Source organism: Haliotis asinina, chromosome 3, assembly GCF_037392515.1.
Source record: "Haliotis asinina isolate JCU_RB_2024 chromosome 3, JCU_Hal_asi_v2, whole genome shotgun sequence".
NCBI classification, from domain to species: Eukaryota; Metazoa; Mollusca; class Gastropoda; order Lepetellida; family Haliotidae; genus Haliotis; species Haliotis asinina.
In genome coordinates this window covers 62153575-62179215 of record NC_090282.1, presented here as the reverse complement: position 1 = coordinate 62179215, position 25641 = coordinate 62153575, and the positions used below count along the sequence as shown (strand labels likewise).

The 25641-nt window shown below is 40.0% G+C and overlaps 1 protein-coding gene across 2 annotated transcripts in view; it reads right to left on the bottom strand.

Moving 5' to 3' along the window:
* Positions 1-24915, bottom strand: part of LOC137278287 (growth hormone secretagogue receptor type 1-like) — a 69612-nt gene extending 44697 nt beyond the window's left edge. The window contains exon 1 of one of the 2 annotated variants that reach the window (XM_067810532.1): positions 24289-24915. The gene's annotated coding sequence lies outside the window, so the exon portion shown is untranslated. The remainder of the gene's footprint in view (positions 1-24288) is intronic. The other variant, XM_067810533.1, reaches the window with a different exon arrangement.
* Positions 24916-25641: the final 726 nt, after the last annotated feature.

Sequence of the window (25641 nt, the reverse complement as noted above, 5' to 3'; positions counted from 1 at the left end):
ATAAAACGTCATCAGAATTTATACTATATACTGCTTTCATTCTTCTAATCAAATTGGACTTCAATCGTTTAACAGTGCAACTACTGTGCAACATGTTGCAGATACAGGCATAACAAAAAGCACTGTATGCAAGGGGATGTGTCATTACTGTGTGATATACTTAATAGATAGTATCTAGATGCAATGAAGCAATTGCAGTTATGTATATTACACGATTAGAATCGATTCAGAAACCAGAACAGTCTTGATGATTCATTTTACAAACACCGGTAACAACGTGGAAACATGCACATAGTGGCGATTAAAAATGAAAAAACCCAAACGATTATTACTTAATGTATTATATCGATATCAAAGCTATATTCAGTATCAAAGTTATGTTTTGGACAGGTGTTCCAACAACTGTTAGTGTTCAAATGCATATTTACAACTTTAATGAGTATTCTACCCCAATTCAGCATTATTCATAATCTAGTAATTTGTTATACAGACACTGATACAAATAGATCCACAAAAACCTAGAAAGAAAGTCTAGAATATGTGGCAAGTCTAGATTACAACAGTTTCAGGAAAATGAAGAAAGTCATTTATTATATACATATATTTCATAATCATAATTTAGGAACCGTTTTGTTTTCTGTAAAATATGTTCATTTTAGAGACTAGATGCTAGTCTGCCTTATCGAATGACCTGAATGAACACTCCGAGGATTATGTTCCTCTTTTTCACAAGAAAAGAGAGTATGTGTTCCATCAACAAAATAACGTGAGGGGGAATGCGGTGTGTTCCTTGTTGGATCACCTGGATGCGGCGGTATGTACTTTTGATAATCAATAACAACCATATCCATTGTATTTACTTAATGCGCTTCTGAGCAAATACACGATCTACAATATATGTTGGCGAGAAATCTCGTGACAAGCCTTTTCTTGTAGCTTCATTTAACGTACCGCACGTATGACAGTGCGTATTTGCGAGTGTGAATCCTTAGAGACGAGTCATATGTAGCATTTTAGGGGTGTCAGAGAAGGTGGGTTACTGCTAGAGACAGACGAAGGTAGTGCTAGCGGGAGGGTAGGAATGCTTGGCACTTTCGCGAAGACTTGGTTTCATCACAACCAAATCACCCAGAAGCCAAAGATTTCTCAAAACAAACTGCAGCAATGACATACATTTCAGTCTTGTAAGAGAGTTGTGTTGCAATCAACGCTCTTAATGTGAATACAAGCTATAGCACTGACACACATTCCAGACTGTAACAGATTTCTGTTGTTATTTCCAAGGGTGAGTGAGCTATAATAATGACACACATTTTAGTTTCATCACATGTTTTACTAGGCAAGTAGATCTTCAAATTTACTTCTTACGGCTGTTTATTCACCACGACAGTGTTCTGGATATATGGTCAGCTTTCAATATTCCCGCGTTGCCCATGTGTGACGGACTTGGATCCAATCGTTTAACGTTTACCGCATTGGGATACACCTTTCCTGTAAGTTTACCAAACCACGAGAGTTCATGCTGTGCACTCTACATAATAGGGTGAAACTTATAATACACACAATATATAGTCGGTGGTAACGATGGACACTGCTTTCCGTTTTCATTTCAGACCTATTGAGCAACCCCACCGTGCCCACTTTGTTTTGCATACCAGCTACTGAGACTAATATCTAAAATATGTAATCAAATATTCAAATTCGGGAGAGACTCACTCTTAGCGGTAGATCGATACTCAAACGTAACATTAATTTTGGTAGATACGTTTGGAAACAAACATTGTAATTTGTAATCTCCAGCAATAGTAGCAATTTTGCAGTGGAATAGCCTAGTGGCTATATCGTTCGATCATCACGCCGAAGACCCAGGTTCGATTCCCCACATAGATACAATATGTGAAGCCCATTTCGTGTGTCCCCTGCCGTGATATTGCTGGAATATTGCTAAACCAACTTAAAACTAAACCCACTACGTCGCAAACGGCTATTAGCGTTCCTCACCTGATTGATGTCAGCTTTGAGAAGCGGGTATTTATGTTCAAGACAGTATCTATCCAGGTCCATAAAGCTGATGAGAATTACGGGATCCGGGTTATAACATTTTGAAGTAGACTTGAATTACTTTTATAGCTATAGAAGCATAATTCACACGGCTTTAGTTTGTAAAAGCGAAGGATTTACATAAATTGCCAGTCTCTTAGAAAACTGTCAAGCGTTGGCCCAGAATGTAATGAAAGTTATTTGAACACATTCTAGCTTAAGCCATACCGCATATTTCACACTTTTATTGCCCACATCTAATATGTCAGACACTCTACAGACTGGTTTCATGGTTTTGTACAACATGATGCACATTCCATTAAATCCCTTGATTCATGTCACTAGAATCTTCACAACAAAAGGCCCTTCTTTATTTACCTCGTTTACACTTTCGTTGTGCTATGAATGTCTTTTCATACATTTTGTAGTTTATTGCCGAAGACACGTCGCTGAATGAGCTTACACAGACAGGGGAAATTAGATTGAACGTCAAGGCTGAAAGAGCACGTTCTGGAACCATAAAATAATCTGGAATATTTGGACATTCGTTATCATCGAGCTGAAAAAATGGTCTTTTGAATATTTCGATTACATTTCACGAAGCTCTAAAATACGCCGTCATACACTTCCCAAGTTATTTCCATTAAGCATCGGCACATGACACCAAACAAGAGAAATCAATGTTTTGTGAAACTGAAATGAAAATGCCGTTCCACTATTGATAAAGGAACCCATTTGACTTCAACGGAAGATATTGTCTCAGTTAAACTCCTAACGAATTGTGAGCCTGGAAATGCATCATATCCCATTTTGCTGCCATGGTCCTACAGTCTATTCTTGTCATAGGAACTTTTCTGACTTTAATCTGACTTATTACCCCCCGAGGATATTCATTGAAAGCGCTTACCGAGTACTTCAGGACTGTTCACAATCTACTTTGAGGCTCTGTCATTTCAATTTCAGTTTTCGTTTTGTTCTGAAGGGTATGAAGAACAAAACGAAAATTCAATAACATGATATTGCCAAAACAGATGTTTTCCACTAAAGATAACACTTTCTGCTGCAGCAACTGAATAGACCTCACAGGGTTACTATCTTAAGCTTCAACTGCATAAAAGAAGATTCTACTTGTTTCGAAAATTTAATGAAGTGTTTTTTGGTAGATGCGCAGTGACGCTGGTTCCAAACTGAATATCCAGTGTTGTGAATTTCCAAAAGTGCAGGACAGTCTCTTTTGCGACCGGGCGGTCAGTATTATAAGGTAGCACACCCAATTGCTATTGTTTACTGTATTCAGTATAATCCATTTAACATACGATGTTAACTCGAACTTAATGTAAGACCAATATTTTTTTCTGACAATAATTTGTAATCTGTTGTCAGTTGTCATTAGCCAAGTGGTTATCCAATCAGGGACTGTATGAGACTTGTATTCACAACAGTATATTACTGAGTACGTTATACAAATGCACTGCTTACGAACGTGGAGTTCTGGCTGAAGTTGACAATATGACGCCCAAGCAATGGCACGTTTTCTGTATCGCTTTTGTTTTATCGGCCTGGGACCAGTTTCACAAAACTCTCGCAAGCCTAAGATCTGTTAACTTTTCTCGTAGCTCATGTACCTGGCATACTGTAACATAGGAGGTGCAAATGCTACGAGAAAAGTTACGAGATCTTAGGCTTACGAGAGTTTTGTGAAACGGGCCCCTGACCTTTTTAATCATGCTGCGGTAGTTTGTAGGACTTCCCACTTTTCCTAAACGTAACACATATAAGCTAAGACAAAAGATATTATACACCCAAGCCAATTCGTACCCCATGAAAACTGCATCTGTCATTGTAATATTGTGGATCTCAAGAAGTTTCAGAATGTGTCAGAAACATTCCAGCTCTATTCCAGTTTCACGGCGGCGGACGCCAGAAATGGTCATGCAGCTATACTGGGAATCGAACCTGAAAATACGGTATGGCAAGAGAATGCTTCAACTGCTAGGCTCTTCTAATGCTTCAGCGTTTTCATTACTGTCCGGAAATAACACACAATTGCTGTAACCGTCAGCTTCCTTAACCATTTCCTATTTGGAATTCTAGTATTAGGTAAGTAGGCTCAAAGACACCCATACGACACCATTACCCATGCAGTTTGTCTAAATCAACGGTAACTCATGATGTACCAAAAAAGTGAGGGCGGCAGGTACATGTATATATCGCAATTACTTTGTCATTCAGTTAAGAGAGCCCTTTCGTAGTTTTGTGAACGGACCTGTTAAAACATGAGACATGTCAGGCAAATACCCAACATAATTTAATTCACATACCTGACTAGTTATTTTGAAAACATGAAAAAAGTAAATATGCACTGCGGGTGCAAAATGTTATCAAGATATTCCTGCAGTTGACCCGCTTTTCTTCTATCAATATTTACAGAAGACTAACCAAGACAGGACTGGGCTAACAGCTTCTCTTGAAGTAAATAAAGACTTTCAAAAACAAATGTAAACAGAAGGGAAAACCTTTCAATATCTATGAGAAATTACTTAAACGTCTAGTGTATGATTTTAACACTAAAATGAGTGTTGCTAATACATTCCAATGCATGACAACTGTACAGTGAAAACCTCGGGAAATATAGTATAAAAACATTGGGAATAATGCTTTGTGAGGGCTTTACTTAGCCTTGAATGTTATATAACATCACCTGTAGAACAAGATTCGTGTGATAGCTGTCAACATGTCCAAAGAACGATCACTGAATTTCTTGACTGTACCTTAAATGATCCGCTGCACCTTAAAAGCTAGACTTGCACAGATACTGTACTGAATAATACCCTCTAGATGTATAGTACTTCTACCCTATAAAGAGGCATTCTAGATAAGAAGACAGCCTGAATCTAGAGTCTAAGGGCATTTGTCTGTTAAAGCGATATTTATTTCTTTTTTTTAAATTTCCAAAGGAATGGAATAAATTGTTACCCTTTCCCTTATTTTCTCTTCAGCTGTTTCCTCCTTGGTTTAATCATTTGTATTTTACCAATCTTGTAAATCCAGTATACCCTACTTTTTCTTAATGGTATATTACTTTCGAGACTGCTGCAACTCCGCTTAAAAGCATGTGAACAACCAGATAATGTCCTTACCAGTTGTCTCTGCGCTGCGAAGAGCCGTGAGTATTGACTGAGCTTTTACAGTTGTACTAGCACACATTCACGTTTGCAAATAACTAACTGAATTACCAGACCCCAGTACAAGCAAATATGTTTTCTTTCCATTGCAGTAATGGACTGAAGATATCCATTCTACACGTCAGTAACGTACTTCAAGAAAGCGTGTGATAGTATTACATTGTAGGTGCTTGAAGCCGGGAACTCACACATAAACATCCTCAATCAAGAACTGAATTACGAAGACCTTAGTGTTTCAACGAAGAACTGGTGTTTCTGACAAAATGCCATTCATCCCAGATCACACGGAAAAAGAATATCTATGATGACCTTTTCTCCAAAACCTTATATCTTCCGCGTGGCTTATATCTGCAGTGCCCGCGAAGAAGATGAAGAGGGTGAAATGTATTTATGTGCAGAGGAAGATTTCTATCGATAAGTAAAACGTAGATATTATCTGTCAATCTTGATTTGGTTCCTCGTTTGTCGTTTTTCTCCATAACAAATGGGGGACACGTGGATTCCTGAATTGCTGGCACGTGCCATGGCTTGAACTATGTGCTTAACTACCACAGGGAGACACGTGTGATGTATTAACTCATTTGAAGGTATAACACACCTTGAAAGAACTTACAAGTGGCTAATGATGTTTATGGTACTCTGATACCCTGACTTCAAAAACTTCTAACGGGAATAACGCTGACGGAGTGTTCGTAACTATTCCCTCCAGCCATATCACGGCTGAGGGACACCAGAAATGGCCTCACACATCTGGCCTGAGACTGAGAATCGAACCTGGACCTTCGGGTTGATGTGCTAATATTTGTATCACTCCGATACTGTAACTGAAACGTGCATGGGCGTTTTGAAAATAACGAAATCGAACTGCGTAGAAGGGTAAATTTATAGCATCTGGTATTTCATGCGCAGTTCAATTTACTATTTTAGTTAAGCACTTTAGGACTCTTTTTTAATTGTAATGCGTGCATGAAATGCCATGATCTGGTGTATGAGGACCTCATACCGTAGTCGATATTGATAGAGTTTAGTTTTACACCGCACTCAGCTACAAGACAACATTGAATAAAATGAAAGCAAATTACAAAACTGTAAGGTTGGTTGGTTGGTTAGTTAGTTTCTTGTCTAACGCCGCACTCATCAAAATTTCCAGCTATATGACGGCGGTTAGAAAATAGTCGAGTCTGGACCAGACAATCCAGTGATCAACAGCATGAGCATCGACCTACGCACCTGGGATACGCAACTAAGTCAGCCAGTCTGACCACCCGATCTCATTACTCGCCTCATACGACACACATGGGATGATGAAGATCAATTCTAACATGGATCTTCACGGTTCCAAGACTATGGTAGAAATGCCGTTGACAGACATCTTGCCATTCCTATATATTTGGTAATAAATAACGTAATATACCACAAAACTTTCAGCAGGTTCACATTAAACAAACCCATATGACTATCGGATATTGTGTTTGACAGGTGACAGTGAAATCTCTTTGTGTATCACCTGATACTTTGCACCCGATGTACAGGTTAGAACCTTACTTCAACTCCGTATTATTTGGAGTGTCAATCGATGGAGTTTTCTTTACTATGTTGCCAGTAGACAGGGCAACCGTATTGCGTAAATCATGTTAACGATGTTTTTGTTTTTACACAATGTCACTTTACACAGGAAATGCCTGCAAAAAGTGCTCTTGAGAGCGTAGGATTTGAATCCCTTTTCCGGGAAAAAGTTTGACACAACTCAATATTTCTTATCTCACATTGACAAGCAGAATCATGTTTCGATTATTGAACATATATGCGCAATGACATTGAAACAGAAGATATTGAGAAAGAAATTGCGTACATTTATTCATAAACACAAACACAGGGTCATGACATACTGAGCAACATAGCTTGCTTATGCAAAATGTAATCATTTTCAACCATTTCATTCAAAAATAAGAACTATGATACGTCTTGAAAACGGAAAGGATTCAGAGCTAAGAGAGTTCCCAAGGAATATACACTTCTCGAACGTGGCGACTAATTTGATTGAGTAACAAGGCTTGGTGGGTTTGGTAACTGCTTATTAATGAACTCCGAATGTGTATATTCTTGCTCATTCTATCAATAAGGGTTTGTCTCGTTCAGACACAAACAATCCGCCGTCATCTTGCACGTAATTTGCTGACTACTTCGCCAAAGAACCAAACAAATGCTTGTAAACTGTTACATATACCATCTGCCCTGGTTTCAGCGGTTCCATCAGCTTAGACGAAGGTTGATATTTCAAGATGACAAGCGGTCCTTATATATTCAAATTCCACAGACGAAGTCTGGACTATGATTACACCTGAAAGATTTGACTGATGCTTGGCACAGACATTTGGCACCATAAGGACTAAGGAAAGCCAGATATGTAAGTTATATGAAACAGCCGTTGTAATTGAAACTGACATGCTGTCATATATATAGTGGGCTATTTGAACACAGTATTGCAGTGGATGGTAGAGTGGGCTCATATTCCCGTGGGGCTTCATTATTTAATCCTGATTAAAATTATATTTCACTCGCAAACCATATGACGTATCGTACACATATAACGTTTCATAAGTGTTAAAATATAACACTGTGAGAGAGTGCAAATGTGGATCATAACACAACTTGGAACTAACCTAGGAAGGTATAAAAACATTATTCTTGGTGAAATTTTAGCTGTTTGCCACGTTAATCTCCTAATATACATTACTATGCCATGTGATGTATTCCAAACTGTACAACTCTCTTATGGGGAAATAAAACATAAAGAAAAATTCCCTAAGTGAAACACAATACCACACACAAGAAACAATAGTATCACATTAACATATACGTAGTAGGGTAGGACGAGAACCCCAAACCACTATTGTCTATACTATTATGTACAAACATGTTTACATGCATTGACTATGCATGTCGATTGTACATGCTGCATCGATTGCACCTTAAACTGAAATTCTATTACGTGTTGTTGTAAAGAATATACATGCACATCCACATGCAATATAAATTAACTTAAGATCATTTTAGCAATTTTAAATAAGAAAAAACGAACTTGGCTGACCTCCAAGTTTTGCTGTTCCACGAACCCCTCCACATTTCCTATCTGTTGATAACGGACAGCCTCCTTGAACCCTGTCTCAACATACACACTTAATGATCAACAGCACCAATACAAGTGTGAATGGTATACCAACCTATTAGACAACATAATGGGGACGTTCAAACATGTAGCCTTTCCTGGTCAATAGAAGGAGCCATTCCCATTGCAGTCAGTAAATCCCTGGTCAATAGGTCATCCGTAAGTACTTGACCATACACCACTCCACCCCTGATCCAAACCCTCCTTGACATTCCGTTATCCCATTCCGTTATCACATACCGTCACAACTGCGACTCAACCCCTCCTTGACATGAATTTATCCAGTACCACCCTCATCCTGACGCAAAACCCCCTTTGACATCCTGTTATCCGTTTCCACCCTCTCCCGGACTCAACCGCTCTGCCACATCCCCATATCCCGGATCCCCCACAACCCTAACCCTAAATGTCTGTGACATCCTCTTATCCCAGATCACCCTGACCCAAACCCTCTCTGACACCCTTTATCCCAACCCCCACAACACTGATTCAAACTCTTTATGACAGCCCCATATACCAGTGACCCCACAGCAGTGACCCTAACCCCTGAAACATCCCCTTATTCCAGACCATCCACAACTCTGATCCTAACCCCCTCTACATATATATGCATCCTGTTATCCCTGACCACTGATAACTTTGACCCTAGCCCTTCTTCACATCCCACCATGGACATTAGACTATAGAGAATGCTATACAAATGGGCAATAGAACACATGATCTCTACTGATCTCGGCTGATAGTTTAAGACTGGGATGCCTTACACTGTCATCCGTTCATATAGTCCTGTATGAATTTTGACTAACAGGGAAATGCATTGTCTCATCTGCCAGTCATTATCCTACAAGACTTGTTGACAGTGGTGCAGGGATTGTTTATGCGAATGTTAGGCCTTGGCTCTGAAAGGGACATATTGTGTATGTTCGCTGTACAATTCTGGATAAGTGTTTACATTTGACCTGCATTTCCATTTATATCGCTCATTGTTTACAGATGGTGAGTACGGCAGCATGTTCCCTTAAACCAATGACTGTAGTTGAAAATAATGTTTAAAAATAGCTTTACGTAATATATTAAATTCTACTTCGCGATATTGAAGTTAGAGATTTAGTTAGGTGGGCCAGACACCGGATACGAAAATGACTTGGAAAGTCTTCCCCCTTCTCAGGTATATACTCCGAAAACGAAAGATCACAATCAGTTTAAGACTCCCATCTTATATGGTTGCCATGAAATAAAACAATCCGATTGAGAAGAGACATGATCTTGAACAAGAGGGGAACCACCAATAAAACAAATGTGTTGCAATTATTTTCTGAGTTTTAAGGAGATTTTGAAAATACAACATCTTGTCAGAAGTCAGAATGCTGTAGAACTGGCACTAACATAAAAGAACTGAACAGAGGAGTCTTCTGCTCATAAGCAAAACGGCAAATGCCACCCAATTACCTTCTTAGTGCCAGACCAGTGGGCATGAATAACTATTTCAGTGTGGTTGCCATTGAAACCCAACTAGTATACCAGAACTCGAAACGGTTTAGCCAAACATTGTGATAGTTTGGCAACAATCGTGTGAAATGTCGGTGCTGTGAAATATATGAAATGTATTTGTAAAGAAGTGGTGACCTTATTCCATAATGACAAGATGCGCCTTAACTACTAAGATAAGGTTAAGATTTAGATTAGCCGTCCAAAACAGTCGATTTGATCATGGTGCCAGCATTAGCTTTGAAGCTGCAGGAAGATCCAAAACATAAATGTAAACGTTTTAATTATCTAGACAGTGAATATTAGATGTGCATCACCTCGGGTTTCACTCCAACTTAAAAGAGACACGCTGTGATGTAACTGAACTACTTGATCTGGCGGTTCCTCATTTATATCATTTGCAAAAGGGCATGAAATAGACCGGTCTGTGCAGACTTGGTTGTGACATCTGTTCCATACCTTTAAATCTCCGCACATCTGTAAGTACATAGCTGCCATGACGCGAATTATCTCGATTTTGTACACCTACATCTACATCCGTCGAGAGACAGTGAAATTAACATCTCTGAACATCTGCAACTGCATGAACAGGGGGATGAATGATCTTAACATCACTGCACACAAACAACTGCGTGAGCTAAAAGGTGAATGATCTTAACATCATTGCACACAAACAACTGCGTGAGCTAAAAGGTGAGTGATCTTAACATCACTGCACACAAACAACTGCGTGAGCTAAAAGGTGAATGATCTTAACATCACTGCACACAAACAACTGCGTGAGCTAAAAGGTGAATGATCTTAACATCATTGCACACAAACAACTGCGTGAGCTAAAAGGTGAATGGTCTTAACATCACTGTACACACACAACCACGTGAGCCAAACGGTGAATTATCTTAACATCACTGCTCACAAACAACTGCGTGAGTTAAAAGGTGAATGATCTTAACATCATTGCACACAAAAAACTGCGTGAGCTAAAAGGTGAATGATTTTAAAATCACCGTACACACACAACCACGTGAGCCAAACGGTGAATTATCTTAACATCAATGTACACCAACAACTGCATGAGCTAAAGCGTGAATATGGTTAGAATCATTTCAACATGCAGTTATATGCATGCACCAGCCCAAAAGGCGAATTACCTTCACATCACAGTAACAATGCAAAAGTAAAAGTCTACAGATGAAACAGCGTCAGTTTAGTGAAAACTGAAAAGCCGTTACGTCCACAAGTAAGGCATTCTAAGACTCATGTATAAGTAAGAGGACCAGAGATCACGCCTTAAGAAAGAGGATATTAAAACCCACTTCAACCATATCGATTCCATGAGAGGGTTTGTTATTCTGAGCATTAGGACCTCCCAACATGTTGGTTTCTTACAGAACATATAAATGTTCGTATCATGATAGGTGATACAAGTAAATCAACACACACGAATTTAGATAATCAACATATAGCCAGTCTCGTATACAATCATTTCTCCTTTGATCTTTTTCTGTGGTGCACGCCGCATGTAGTTGCTGGGTACACCTGCCAAGGTGCATTCAGATTTTCCGTGGGAACTGTATACACAACGAAAGACATTTTATTGTAAAACAGTATGCAGATAAACCGTAAAACATATTTTTAAAATTACATTTGACGTCTGACAAACACAAAAACAATACTTTGAAGTTGTTTATGGGGGATTTTTATACAGCTTTTGGGGGGAAAGCAAGGGAAGAGAGTAAGACATATTACGTTGCTGTCATGCGCCCGATGTGAATATCGTGACTCCACACATTTCAACACATCTTTCCGAGACGGTCACCATGGCAACCATAAAGGATTAATCCCGTCAAAATCTTATATTGGGAATACTTGCTAAATATAATATCATGGAGACATATTCGATACCACTTTACAAGCGCGCATAAGCTGCATGAGTTTCCACCAGAACAACGCCGACGTTGTCAATTATCGAAGAAGTGGATAATTTATAGCAATCTCTAAAAACACAATCAGATTGACCGGGAAAGGGATTACAAACTTGGCACAAGTGGTGTCGATACACGCGGAATATGTTTGATGAATTACGGTGTTTTTTATCAATATTTGATTTGTCAAACATAGTGAGTGAGTGAGTGAGTGAGTTTAGTTTTACGCCACTTTTAGCAATATTCCAGCAATATCACGGCGGAGGACACCAGAAAATGGGCTTCACACATTGTACCCATGTGAGGAATCGAACGCGGGTCTTCGGCGTGACGAGCGAACGCTTTAACCACTGGGCTACCCAATCGCCCCTTGTCAAACATAAGCTGAAGACCATACAAAATACTTCGACAAAACAACAAGGAAGTGATTGAATGGACTTAAATTGGACAAGTCTTTCAGCCATCCTTTGATCTTACTGCATTCAAACAATAACCCTTTTGGTCATTTTACCTTAGGATCGTGCAAAATGACGGCAAAAATGGTTTCCCCATGTTGTTTTGGATTATCGTTTGGTTGTTTGTTCGTTTGATGTTTACCGCCGCACTCAGTAATACTCCGGTCCGTACATGACAGAGGTCTGAAAGTAAGTCTGAACCTGACAACCCGGTGATCAACAGCATGAGCATAGATCTAAGCAAGTGGGATGCAATGACAAGTGTCAATCAGGTCTTCCGTCTTTTACAATATGCATGGGTTCCTAAAGATTGATTCTAACCCTGATTTGAAAGAATCAAGGTGGGTGAAGAAGTCTTTAACCATTAATAAATACTAGAAGTATTTAATGAACATGGAACAATGAGAATCGTCTAAAACCAAGAACATGATACAATCACCACAGGTAGATTTATGTGCGTGATACAATAAGTTCACGCTGGGAACGGACGCACATCTGAATCGATCCAGTATTTCCGACGGTACTGGTGAACTATTTCACCACAAGACTAGCTGGCAGCACTACCGTGGGTTCGTTGGGCGGGAAGGTATGGTAGCTTATTGCTCAAAGCTTTCGCTCGTCACGATGAAGACCCGGGTTTGACTCCCCACATGGGTACAATGGGTGAAGCCAATTTCTGGTCTCCCCGCTGTGGTATTGCTTTGATATTGCTACATATGGCTTAAAACAAAATTCACTCACTCATTCGTATATTTTTATTTATTGTTTTAGCTATTTAGGGGCAGCTGAGTGGCCTAGACCATGGTTCGATTCCCCTTATGAGTACAATGTTTGAACCCATTCCTGGTGTTCTCAGGAATACTGTTAAAAGCGGCGTAAAACTAAATTCACTCACTTCATAGGGGTAAAGAATGGGCTAGTCGCCTAATCGGTCACAACCTGATATCGAGAACGTTAAAACATTATTCAAACACTAATAACAGATGTATTACACGTACATGGAGTCGAACCCGTTTTGTTTGAGCTACGAACGGACCCGTTCAACCACTAATCTGTCCCACAGATAACCTTCTTACACGTGTTTGCCATTCTACTTAGAGTCTAACAGGACTCGAACCCCGGCTCATAAAAGTTTACTTTAGAGACAACATCCACTAGAAACCAATCACATATATTACAAATACAAACAAATCAATCAGTGTCATGTTATGGCTATGCATTGTTTACTTTTCAATGGGTAAGTGTTTGTTCTCTGACAATGAAGGAACAGATAGGAGTATCCTGGATGCCTAAGCTGTGTCTAACGCCTATAAAAGTCGTCACACAACCAGCTCCATAGGTCGTAAATCTTATGAGCGCCATATTTATTCCTTCCCCGCAGCTGTTTGGAACCGTTATTATTGTATTTTGATACCGTTTAATCTTGCTTTCCAGTGGAAAACCTGATTTATGGATTCAATATTGTAAAATACGCCCTGTCTCTAACGAAACATTGTCTTTAACAACGACAAAGGTATTTCTTTCATGTTTTAAACTAAATTAATCAAAATGTGTGTGTGTCTGTGAGTGTGTGTGTGTGTGAGAGAGAGAAAGAGACAGACAGAAAGACAGAGAGACAGAAGGAATATCCATATATGGTAGGCAGACAGACGGACAGACATATACACACACATGCACGCACGCGCATGTGCCGAGACAGAAAAGAACCCTAAAATGACCCTCTAAAATTTTCGGTCGGTTTCCTAACAGCGATGTTCTATGCAAAGTAAAAACATGTAAACATATAAACATGGACCAGCTTCATCAATATGCAGGACTTCCTGGCAGAAGAACATACATGTATACAGTTTTATAAGTGACAAATATATTGCACAACATGCTAGATATATGTTGTACAAAACGTCCTACAATGTATTTTGAAACTGTAATTCATACATTGGGAAAACATACAGTGTAATGTACAAATCTCCTATTACACAATAAGGTTTGCCCTCTCGCATTTCGGGCCTGATTAATACATTAAAACAAATAGTTTTCTACTTTGAATAAACCCAAAAACTTAGTCGCGATGAGATATAGGACCGCTGTCAACAGCTGAATGATATCAAAGAGATGCAATCACTTACATTCGGTCTAAAGTATGATTCATATCCCTTCTCTGTGCTGTATCCATATTGAAAGAAAATTATCCTTGCTTAAACAATCCTGCTCGCTCTTCTTTAATCTATTTTTTTTCACAGTCCTTCATGTTGTGAGGAACATTATCAGCTAATGTGTTCCCTTTATATCGGTCAGAAGGTATCACAAAAACACGAGGACTTACAGTAATATGTTTTATCGGGCTATTTATTGATTTACAATAAGACTATACTAACAATTCGTTTCTGAAACATCGCTTCAGACAAAACATAGTTCATGCACTGTATTGACCTGTAGACTACGAGAGGCCATTACTGCATGGAATGATGGAAACATTGAGTCACTATGGGCATTCTGATTTAGAGTGGCAATAAAAATAATAGATTAATATACTGACTGAAACATACTGATATACGTATGTATCTTGCTCCCTTAAAAGTACCCATGTCTGTTTAGGGTAAGAGTACTACGTGCCTTAATGTTCTTTGAAAAGTTGCGCCCCTTAGCCATGACAAGATCTGCTGTTCGAATGTCTTGTTTCCCACGTGTGGTAACTTCATATTTGGCGTTCCTTATACATCAAGTCGACATGCCATCTTTGAAATAATGTTCAGATCAGCGTCCAATACTTCTCAAAATGTAAAGTCTATATGACTGGACCCCCTTGTCCCGTTACCTCCGAGAACGATATTTAAAGAACAACAAACGTTGAGCACATTATCTTCCAAGTACCTTTATCACTCAATGACCAAGAATACTTATACACGTGCATACGCATTAAACCGACATTTTCCAGTTATCAATAATTCTTAGAAAATTACCCAGTAAAAACGTCTGCCATAACAGAAAATGAGCAAGCGAGTTCATTCTAAGAATATACCCCTACAACTAACATTAACCAAAATTATGAAGTGTTTATTTACCGAATGGCCGTCAATGTTCAGCCAGAGAGAACAGCGATATGAAGATGGTAGTTGCGACTGGGATTTCTACCAGCGCTCTGAGCACTATCCTAAATAATGAGGCCGTTAAGGTGACGCCTCTACTGGTTTAATACCTCTATTAATATCTCCCTAGTCATTTCTCACTGCGCTCAAATTCTAAGACTATATTTGGACAGATTATCCACAGACAGCGGGAGTTAACTAAAGATCAGGGCAGTTCAGCAGCATCGGTCAATTAATATATCATAGAAGGTGTGACAAGGCATTCGGAAGCTCATCGATACCAATATTTAGCTTTGCTGATAATCTGTCTCGGGACCTTTCGAGCGAACAGCAAGGCCCTCTGTTTAAACACACCAATACATAGAACATGATTGGCATCACAGCGCCAGGAACAGTTCAAGGAATTTCACCAAGCCCTTGTCATGAATAGAGATCTCATGTAAATAAACGCGACATAACTCTTTCCTATAACCATACGAATGATACGAAATGATACGAAATCTAAGTGGGAAGCAGAGTCGATTCTACGACTCCGAGCATCAGGAGCAAGAAGAGTGCTGTGAATGACACGTTTTCTTGTGAACTCAAGACACATATTTTGATGAAAATGATTTTGTGCAAACCGTGAAATGAATAACAAGATAATATGAATGCATGTGTCACTTAACAGGTAGTTCAGGCGCAGTAATGATATTCTTATACACCTGCAATAACATATTATCGCGATAGAGATTCATCAAAATGCAATTATTGAATTACAAATGAGCATTGCCACAACACAAATAAGATCATAAAATGTATTTATTCGCTTTTCCTTGCAGCAAGTCTATTAAATTCTATACAATCCAAGGGGAATATGTCATAGCCCATAAACCATTAAGGATGATACAAAGCTTGGATGACATCCATATGTATCGAATATCAGTTATCAATGCATACTGCGAGTGAATACAAATGTTGTTAAGGGGTGAGTGAGTGAATTTAGTTGTACACCGCACATAGCAATATTCCAGCTATACGGCAGCGGTCTGTGAATAATCGAGTCTAGACCAGATAATCCAGTGACCAACAACATAAGCATTAATGTACGGAGCTGGGATAAGATGATATGTGCCAACCAGGTCAGCGAGCCTGGCCACCCGATAGTGTTAGTCGCCTTCTAAGAGAACCATGGTTACTGAGATTCAGTTCTAACCCGGATCTTCATGTGGTATATTTTATTAAATTGCAAAATGATTCTAAATCATGACAACCTGTACATAGTCAAGTAGGAAAACAAAGGACTGAAAGTCTGTACAACGATCCAAGCTATTAGGTCACGATGACACCCAGACATCCTAAAGTCAGTTCATACGATAGCATTTCATCAAATAACTTTAACACTTCTACCCCGAAATCGCCAAGAGTATACGCGTTAAAATCCTTTTATCATTATTAAAACCAAATCGATGATGATCGATGTACCAAACAGAAAAGAATGCAATTATATCACATGTCGTAATATGTTATATTGAAAACAGTATTTGTTATCAATTTATGAAATATCACTTTCTCTGGCAATACACGTCAGTTCGACATGCTATTCTGCCCATTCAGTGTCGTCACATAACGTGGGGGCTCTCCCATCACGATCGTTGATTCAATACATCATGATCTTTAGATGATGCTCCTCGTAAAGGAGGCTTAACATCAAGCTCGCCAAGCCAGTGTGACGTTAGTCTGTCCTACAACCCGGATACATTAGACCACCATGATAATGCCCCTCGCTAACAATTCCATATTCCTAAGCTGGACGAACGAACAATATTGAAGTGTTTGCATGAAACTAGGATTTTTATAAAGCTGTAAATGTAGAATATGTGAGAGCTGTTGACAATATCGCGGATTAGTTTCCAAAATGGTCCTGAATAACTAGTTTTAACGCAACGCGACACCGTCTGGAATCTGTTGATGACTGCAACTAAACGCCGCGTTTCCGATACCGCCCATCAGGATTCTGCCATTATCATATCATGTTAATCTGTACTACTACAAGGCTTGATGCAGCTTAATCTTAGCATCGTGTGACGGTATCTCTACTACTCACTGTCTGAATTCCTATATATGTTGGCATCACGCAAATATCCTTATATTACAAAGGAACGTATCGTAAGGAATGAGTGAAGCTCAAAAGGCGTGGCCAAATACATACATATGCTGGGCAAGAAAAGAAACGCATAACTAAAATCTGTTTTTCAAAGTAGAATTTTTTTTTTTTTAAAATCCTTGAAATCAATATAAATGTCATTGCTAACTGTGAATACAACTCGTACACTAATTCATTGCACATGCAACATTAGGGGAACTGTCGCCAGAATACAGCACCTTGAATTAAAATTTGGAGAAATTGCATGGAGAAAAAGTTGTGAGTATGTTGCACGAGCAAATACGGGTACTAAAGCTCCATATCGATGGGCATAAAAATGTGACAGTCCCGTTGCGAATCACTCTAAGCTGGTACTATATTTGCGACCCTCAAAATGCCAAGACTGAATGAAGAGTGTAGAAAGAAAGCCATTGGACGTCTGAAAGCTTGGGAAAGTCAGTCATCAGTAACCACGCACTTCAAGGTGCGGCAGAGTACTATCTCCCGTCTGTGGCAGCGCTACAGACTCCACAACTTTACAAGAGATCGACTGAGAACTGGTAGGCCAAGGGTCACAACTCCGGCGCAGGACCGCTTCATCCGGGCATTGCATCTGCGCAACCAGACAATCAAACATGAACAGCAAACAATGTTCCTGGACGTCGTATCAGCGCAAAGCATCAGACATTGCCTGCGACAGCATTGGATATGACCAATGCGACCATATACAGCACCTCTTCTGCGTTATCATCATCGTCGTGCATGTCTGCAATGGTGCAAACATGTTGGACCATGGACCCTAGTGCACTGGAGGGGGATCTGATTTTGGCTCTTGTTGCCTTGCCATGATAGTAGGATACGTGTCCACGGAGACATACACGCTACACTCGACACTGTCTTCGAGAAGTTGGAAGTGTCATGATGTGGACATACATATCCTTGAATGGTAGGACATATCCGGTGCACGTACGGGGAAATTTAACTGCTCTACGTGTGCGACGCCGACAGCCTCAACCACATACGCTACAACAGCTGAGCCATGGTTTACAGGATGAGTGGAGAAGGATTCCAAAACGCCAGATTCGACGACTCAATCAGTCTACACCCAGGTGGTGCAAAGCAGTGATCGATGCTCGTGGTGGTCACACCAGGTACAGACTTTGTCACAATGCGTCACAGACACAGATGTCCCCATGAGCAGTCTGTGTGTACTGGAGGAAACATGTGCCTAACCCTGTGTACAATTTGGTTCTTGTTTTTTTATCCATTGTGTAATCCGATTATATAAAACACGTCATGGTAAACTGATAGTTTGGTTATGCGTTTCTTTTTGGGCCAGTGTATATACATACTAAATACAAACGTAACGTATTGTCATTATGTAAATGTACTGATATTTTATTGATGATGACAGATAATATAAATTTGACCATGTGTTAGTTTTACTGATAGATCAGTAGTGTAACTGATCACATATGTATCAAAAGCCACACAATTATCATTGATTAGTTTCTCTAAAACAATTAAAAAAAAACGTCATAAAAATGAACTAACGTTTAGACCGTTGTATCGAAATCTGATGTGTCGAATGCTTGTCTCGAAGTAAAAGCGTCATCCCCGCGTTAGTCCCTGTAACATCGACACAACGGTATTTTACTCTGTTTAGAAATACGCAAGTGTCAATATAAGTTTCAGGGGGAATATAAATACTGACAGCCAATTCAGATCTCATACTTTTAGTGCTATGATGTTAGTGAGTTGGGCTTTATGCCGCTTTTAGCAATAATCCAGCAATATCACGGCGAGGGACTCAAGAAATGGGCTTCACACGAAGTACCCATGTGGGGAATCGAACATGGGACTTCGGCGTGACGGATGAACGCTTTAACCACTGAGCTGTCCCGCCGCCCCTTACGAACCACAGTGTCTCATGCTTGCGTTGGTGTGATCAAACGTGTAATGGCCCAAATGATAAGCTTTATCAACACCGTTATACATTCATCGTGTGTTTATATTACCCATTATACACATCCGCGGTTAACTGCAGAAAGATAACTAAAATATCCTTGAACGAAACAAAACAGACGCCTGTGACATCCTTACGCCTTATTACACCGATGTGGTCTAACGGCAATATCTACGGAGTTCATTTTGTTACTATCTACATTTATGTGAGTGTACAATCTAAAGAATGTCAGATGAGAAGCGATCGGTTGGAGTAGCCATTATAGTCCCAGTGGGTCGGATAATTAACATGCTCCCCCGTGTGATGTGTTCCTGAGTCCGTGGTAACTGACCCACCTCCCAAATCTGAAGACGCAGGAGAGCTACCAGACTGTTCCCATTCCGAGGCTTTGATCTCATCCAGAGCCATCTGGAGGCAGCTTGTGCCTCAGTTCCACATTCGGGGCCATTACGCGCCCCCACTTCTCTTGCAAACCTTCCCATCCCACAAGGCCAGTGGAGACTCGCCCCTCCCTCCCTTTCCAGCTCTAACCCAGTTACTCTACTTTGTTTTGTTGCACTCTGCACGACCCTGGGTTGTCTGGTTACAATGCTCTTGTATTTGTTAAAGACTCGCGCTTGTTATCAGAAGATTATGAATTGGCTATCTCGTATCCCGGTATAACAAGTTGAAGGTCCTTTTCAAACAAAACATAGTTTAATTTTAATACTTCAACAGCATATTTCATACTTACTACGGACACTGAGTTCATAATGCAGTTCTCGTTGAGGTCATTTTTTAGGTTGAATTACTAAAGTGACGAGCAAAAGAGAGTATGCATGTATGTAATATCACAAACAAGAAATGGTGAATCAAAGATGGTGTATTTGATGCATGCACAAGCAAAGGCATTGTACACTGAACTTGTAATTTGGTCTTGACGTTTTGCCGTTTCGGTGTCCGTAATCTTTTGGTCACATCTAGGTTTCATTGGTACATTTTTTTTGTCCGGTAGAGTATTTCTCACGGAACATCAACACATGCCTTGTCAATTTCCCTGTAGCACGTTATAAGGTTATAAATTCACACGAAGTAGAGTCCTTTCCTAAAATAACGGTGAAATGAACATTAATAACGTTGAAATAAATTATTTTGGTAATATAAGTGCCAGATTAATGTACACTTAATGTGAGTGTGAAAGCTAAAGCAGGTGCTTGTCTTCGCCACATTCCTCCCAACCTTCCTGTCGGGGAATGTAGAGAAATGAGAGAAGTTATCTTGCTCATTATCTTTCTGCGTTCCCCTTTCTCTTCCAGTGTCCGTCTACACCTCATCCCCTCCCTGCCCTCTCCGATCCCCCGCCCTCTGTCTCACCCCGTGATCTAAGGTACCGAAATCTCTCTGAAATATGTTTGTGTTAGCAAATTCCTATCTTCAGGCCCATCTATACCAGTTAAGGATAATTGATAGTGCATGGACGATCCAAGGCCGATCCTGGTCTGGATCCTTTGTTCTTAATGATAACTGATGAATATTTGCACAAGATTCAATTCAACCGTCTACTCCATATAAATTATCAGTAAATCCGTATTCTTCTATCCACAGAAGAATTTAAACAAATAAATTCCAGATCTTCAGTGTCTTGATAGCTATTATGCTTCAGTTCTGTCTCCAGTATCGAATGTAAAGAAAACAATAACAGTCTGAAAGAATTGATGGCATTTACACAGGACAGTTATCTTGACATATATGGTCAATAAATGCATGCATACAACCCTAACACTGCTTTTACAATATGAGACAATTGGGCGGCGTCTGGACGTCACATAGGTACATCACATGGCAAAAATCCTGACCCTTATTTGCATTTCACATGCACGTCTAAAACAGTTTTGTAAGTCTAGATTTCAGTATTTTCCAATGAAACTCAAGATACAATATGGACTGTATATGTTATATAGTCAGAAGAATGTTAAGAAAATAGCAGCTTAGAGGTTGAATGGAAGTCGACGGATTTCGAGCTCGAGTCGACAAGTGAAAATGTTACCCAGCAGAATTCAAGGTGCAAGGGCTCGCGAGGTTCCATGGCGTAAGCCAAACACGCATGGATAGCTCGATACATTTGGCAATGCAATCATCCAACGCTGTTATACGACCTCATCACAGCAAGATTTCGGCGTTCCTTATAACATCTCTCCCCTGAGAAGGAGAGAGCTGTCCTCTACGGTCTGATGCACATTCCAAATCAAGGTCTAGATCTTACAATCTGCACCACGTGTAACATTGTGCTTTCCCTCTATGGTCTACGTCTTAGGTATAGATCAAAAGATGCAGTAAAGTTAAAGTAAACATAACGGCAATCGGTCACCTGAATCAGACTTGATTGGACTGTATCATGCACCCATGATCGGTGAAATATTTGCAATTTGTATTCCAGTTTTCCCAGAAAGTTTGAATGCCAGTTGCAGTCCACAGGCATTCAGCACCACAGAGTATTTTGCGGATTGAATCCTATTCTTGTGAACATGGGATTAATGGCGAATAAAGTAGTTCATGTACTGCAGTTTGTCAAAACTAGTTGCTTCGGCTTCCCTACAACATTGGTGCTTTAACTTCCATGGAACAGTGGTGCCTAGGTTCCCTGAAATATTTGGTAATTAGTGCATTAATTCGGATAATTAAATATAATTAGACACTTTCATCGGATTCCTAACTTCCATGGAACATTGGTGCTATAACTTCAATGGAACATTGGTGAATTGTTTTTTCCTGGAACACTGGTGTTTTAACTTTCCTTGAACATTGATGCCTAGCTTTCCTGGAATATTGATGTACACTTTCCCTTGATAATAAGTGCCTAGCTTCCCTGGAACATTGGTGCTTTAACTTCCCTGGACCACTGGAAGTGCCTAACGTCCCTAAGATATTGGTGAATACCTTCCCTGGATAATTGGATCCAACGTTCCCTGGAACATTGAAGCATACATTCTCTGAATAACTGGTATCTAAGTTTCCTGGAACATCGGTCGTGCCTACCTTCCCTGGAACATTGGTCCCTAATTTCGCTGGAACATTGGTGTCTAGCTTCCACGGAACATTGGTGTCTGGTACAACCCAACCACAGGTTTAACTAATGAAATATACTGGTCAAGTCTCGCCTCGAAGTATTCAGCAATACTAATTGCCTACATGTGTCAGCTAACTGACTGTTAGAAGCAACCGGCATGGCTAATTGATGGCTCGCTACATCATCCAAGCGATGCTCGACAGATATCGGTCTATGTCAATGTTGACTCATGTTTGCCGACCTTCTCACCTGGGTTTCTCTTCATTCAAGCTTTGTTGTAAAAGGCCAGTGTAAAGGTCCATTGTGCTTGGTAACTACAAGACACTGTCAAACGCGTTGATGAAATGTTCTAATTAAAAGGTTAACTTCTAAAAACCTACACATCATGGAAATGACGCTATTTCTACATCACACACTCTTTACAGCGCTCACAGCACAACCCCATCTTGTTCAAACATTTTCCTCTGGAATACCTTTAATCTAGTTAGCTTCAAAAGGGCAATGTACACAATGCCGCAAACTTTATCTGATATATATTTATATGACATTAGTGACAGGTTGTATAAGACAGGGTATTCAATGAATGGTTGTATACACGAGACGTTATGCGGTCTCTGTGTGAACATACAAGATGTTCTAACAGTAAATCATCGGATGATGATTTCACCGTATGCGGTACAGGCCAGAGGTACCATGACCCGTGACCATGCGGGGGTTAGGGCGGTTCAACTGACAGTATCAAAGACAAACGATTCTTTTCGTCGGAGCGCCGCATGAATAGAAGATGAATTTCATCCAAGATAAGCATCCCAGCGACGCGAGGTGTATAGTGATCGGAGATTTCATCCTACACTGCCTCTGTGCTACAGTGGGTTCCGCAACAATGCCGAGACAATCAATCGACGCCTAAGGGTGTCACTGACACCAAAGGCACAAAATGTACAAATTTCTAAAAATACCCGCCATGTCTTGCCAATATAGAGTTGAAGGCTATAAACGTCGCCCAATTACCCTCAGGCTGCTATGCTGCAGTCGTCCCCTGTCACCAACTCATAAACTACACCCTCTGATCACTTTCTACAACATTATGTCAAAAGGAAACGACATCTGCTATTGCTGTAAACCATATACAGAGCCCATATATAAATACCATACACCGATATGGTCAATGGTTATGTATCATACCACGCTTTGATTTAGGGAGCGAAACCTTTTTTTCTAAGTCTGCTTGTCTGAATGTCGTGAGCAATACATAGCTATTATCAATACCAAGAAAATAAATAATCAAATTGGGACTTTTGCTTTTCTCGTCCAAGGTAATGCCAGCTTGAGAAATGTTGGGACGGGTTATCTGGACACAGATAGTTTATTGCGGAAACAAATCATTGACCTTTCAACCGTGTCAACATTAAACGGTGTATAGACTTCGACTTGGAAAGAATCGCTTACGACATGTTTACGTCTTTATCACAGAGGAATGTCGTAAAACACTTCACCACACGATCTGTGTATACTGTCATTAGTATTACAACAGGCTCTGTGAATGAATGGCCAGTTAGTAATTATTTGAAACTGACAGTAATAATTCACTTGAAGCGAAACATTTATTCTTCGCATAGTCTGATGACAGCATGAGTGTTATAACAAATCTCCTTTGGAGACTCGCGTCTCATATCACCGCATAACAATTATCGAAGTAATTTACAAGTTATAGAAAGTGAGATAATTGTCCCTTCACTCGACCCCCAACTGGGTACTGAGAGTCAGCGATGTTTAAAACACTTGACAAACACGACTACTCACCGTTATACTTGAGGCATCTCTCCAGCTTCAGCGTCCACTCAATAGTATCCACATAGGTAGTACTCCTTGCTTGTATAGACAGCCAAGAAGCGTGAGCGTTAGCTACTACTTTAGATATCGACAGGTCGGCCACACCGAGACACTCGGCTCTCTAACGCTCATACTCACTGTACAAGCTCCTGGCAGCGCATGCGCCCGTTCTTGGTAGGCAGTAGACAAGCGGGCATATGTTCACTCCTCCGGCCTCCGAAAGCTCCAGTGAACGACACCGTTCAGAAAAACTGAAATTCTCAAATTGGGCTGTCAGGACTTGTGAACGCTGTATTCCTGAAGCGCTCGTTGTATACTCTGTGGCAGGAGTTTGAATGACAGTCGAGCTGGTCGGGGTTGTTCACTCAGTTTCTATTCATTGTGAAGGCCGGGAGCCTAGGAGAAAATATTAGTTTTATTCTCTATGCGTTTAATAAACGTAATCTGTATAAATTTGGTTATGTATCACAAATATACCTCGAGTGAAGAATCTGAGCATCCCATTCATGTTATATAAAGTGATTGAAACTGGGAAATGAAAACAGCTGACGCGCAACAGATGTCGTTAACTCCGACGTCGCCAGCTGCAGCTGGTATGTTGCAGCATTGGGTGGGACGTTTTGTACTGCCTTCAGCTTTTCGCGAAATAATTGTGATAATATTCCCAACAACCTGTTTTCTAAAATAATGCATCCTTCCGGCAACAATATTTCTCATTGTCGACAACCAACAAATTGTAAAGTGAACAATGCTGTCGGCTTGTTTTATCGCCACGGAAACATTGTTTAGCCTGCGGAAGGCGAATTTACTCACCCACTATTATTTCACGGGACATAACCTACATTAACATTAAACATACGCGAGCTGTCTATTTGCGATCGCGCTGAGTGTGTACATATTCTCAACGTGGATATCAGTTTTGTTAAGGAAGTATTTCCACTTGCAGATGGGATGGGGGGAGGTGGGGTGGGGGTGGGGGGTACGGGTTGAGAGGAGTTTTGGGTGGGTCAAGCAAAGTCAGTTTGAAATAAACTTTGCAGCAATCCTTATTTATCTAAAATCCAAGTTTCAGGCGCCTGATATTCTTACTTAAAGGTCTATACCTTGTAGTTTAAGGAACATCAACACTAATTTCATTCTACCAGGAACGTAATACATATCTTGTATTTTGGATCTGTACGTACAAATATAAAACAAACTACAAATGTAACCCAGAACAATGCCAAAATGTTAGCTTTGAGTACAGGTAACTATTAGGAGTAAGACACACAATTCGAATAGCAACTTTACATGACGGCAGTTCTAAATAATAGAGTTTTGCCC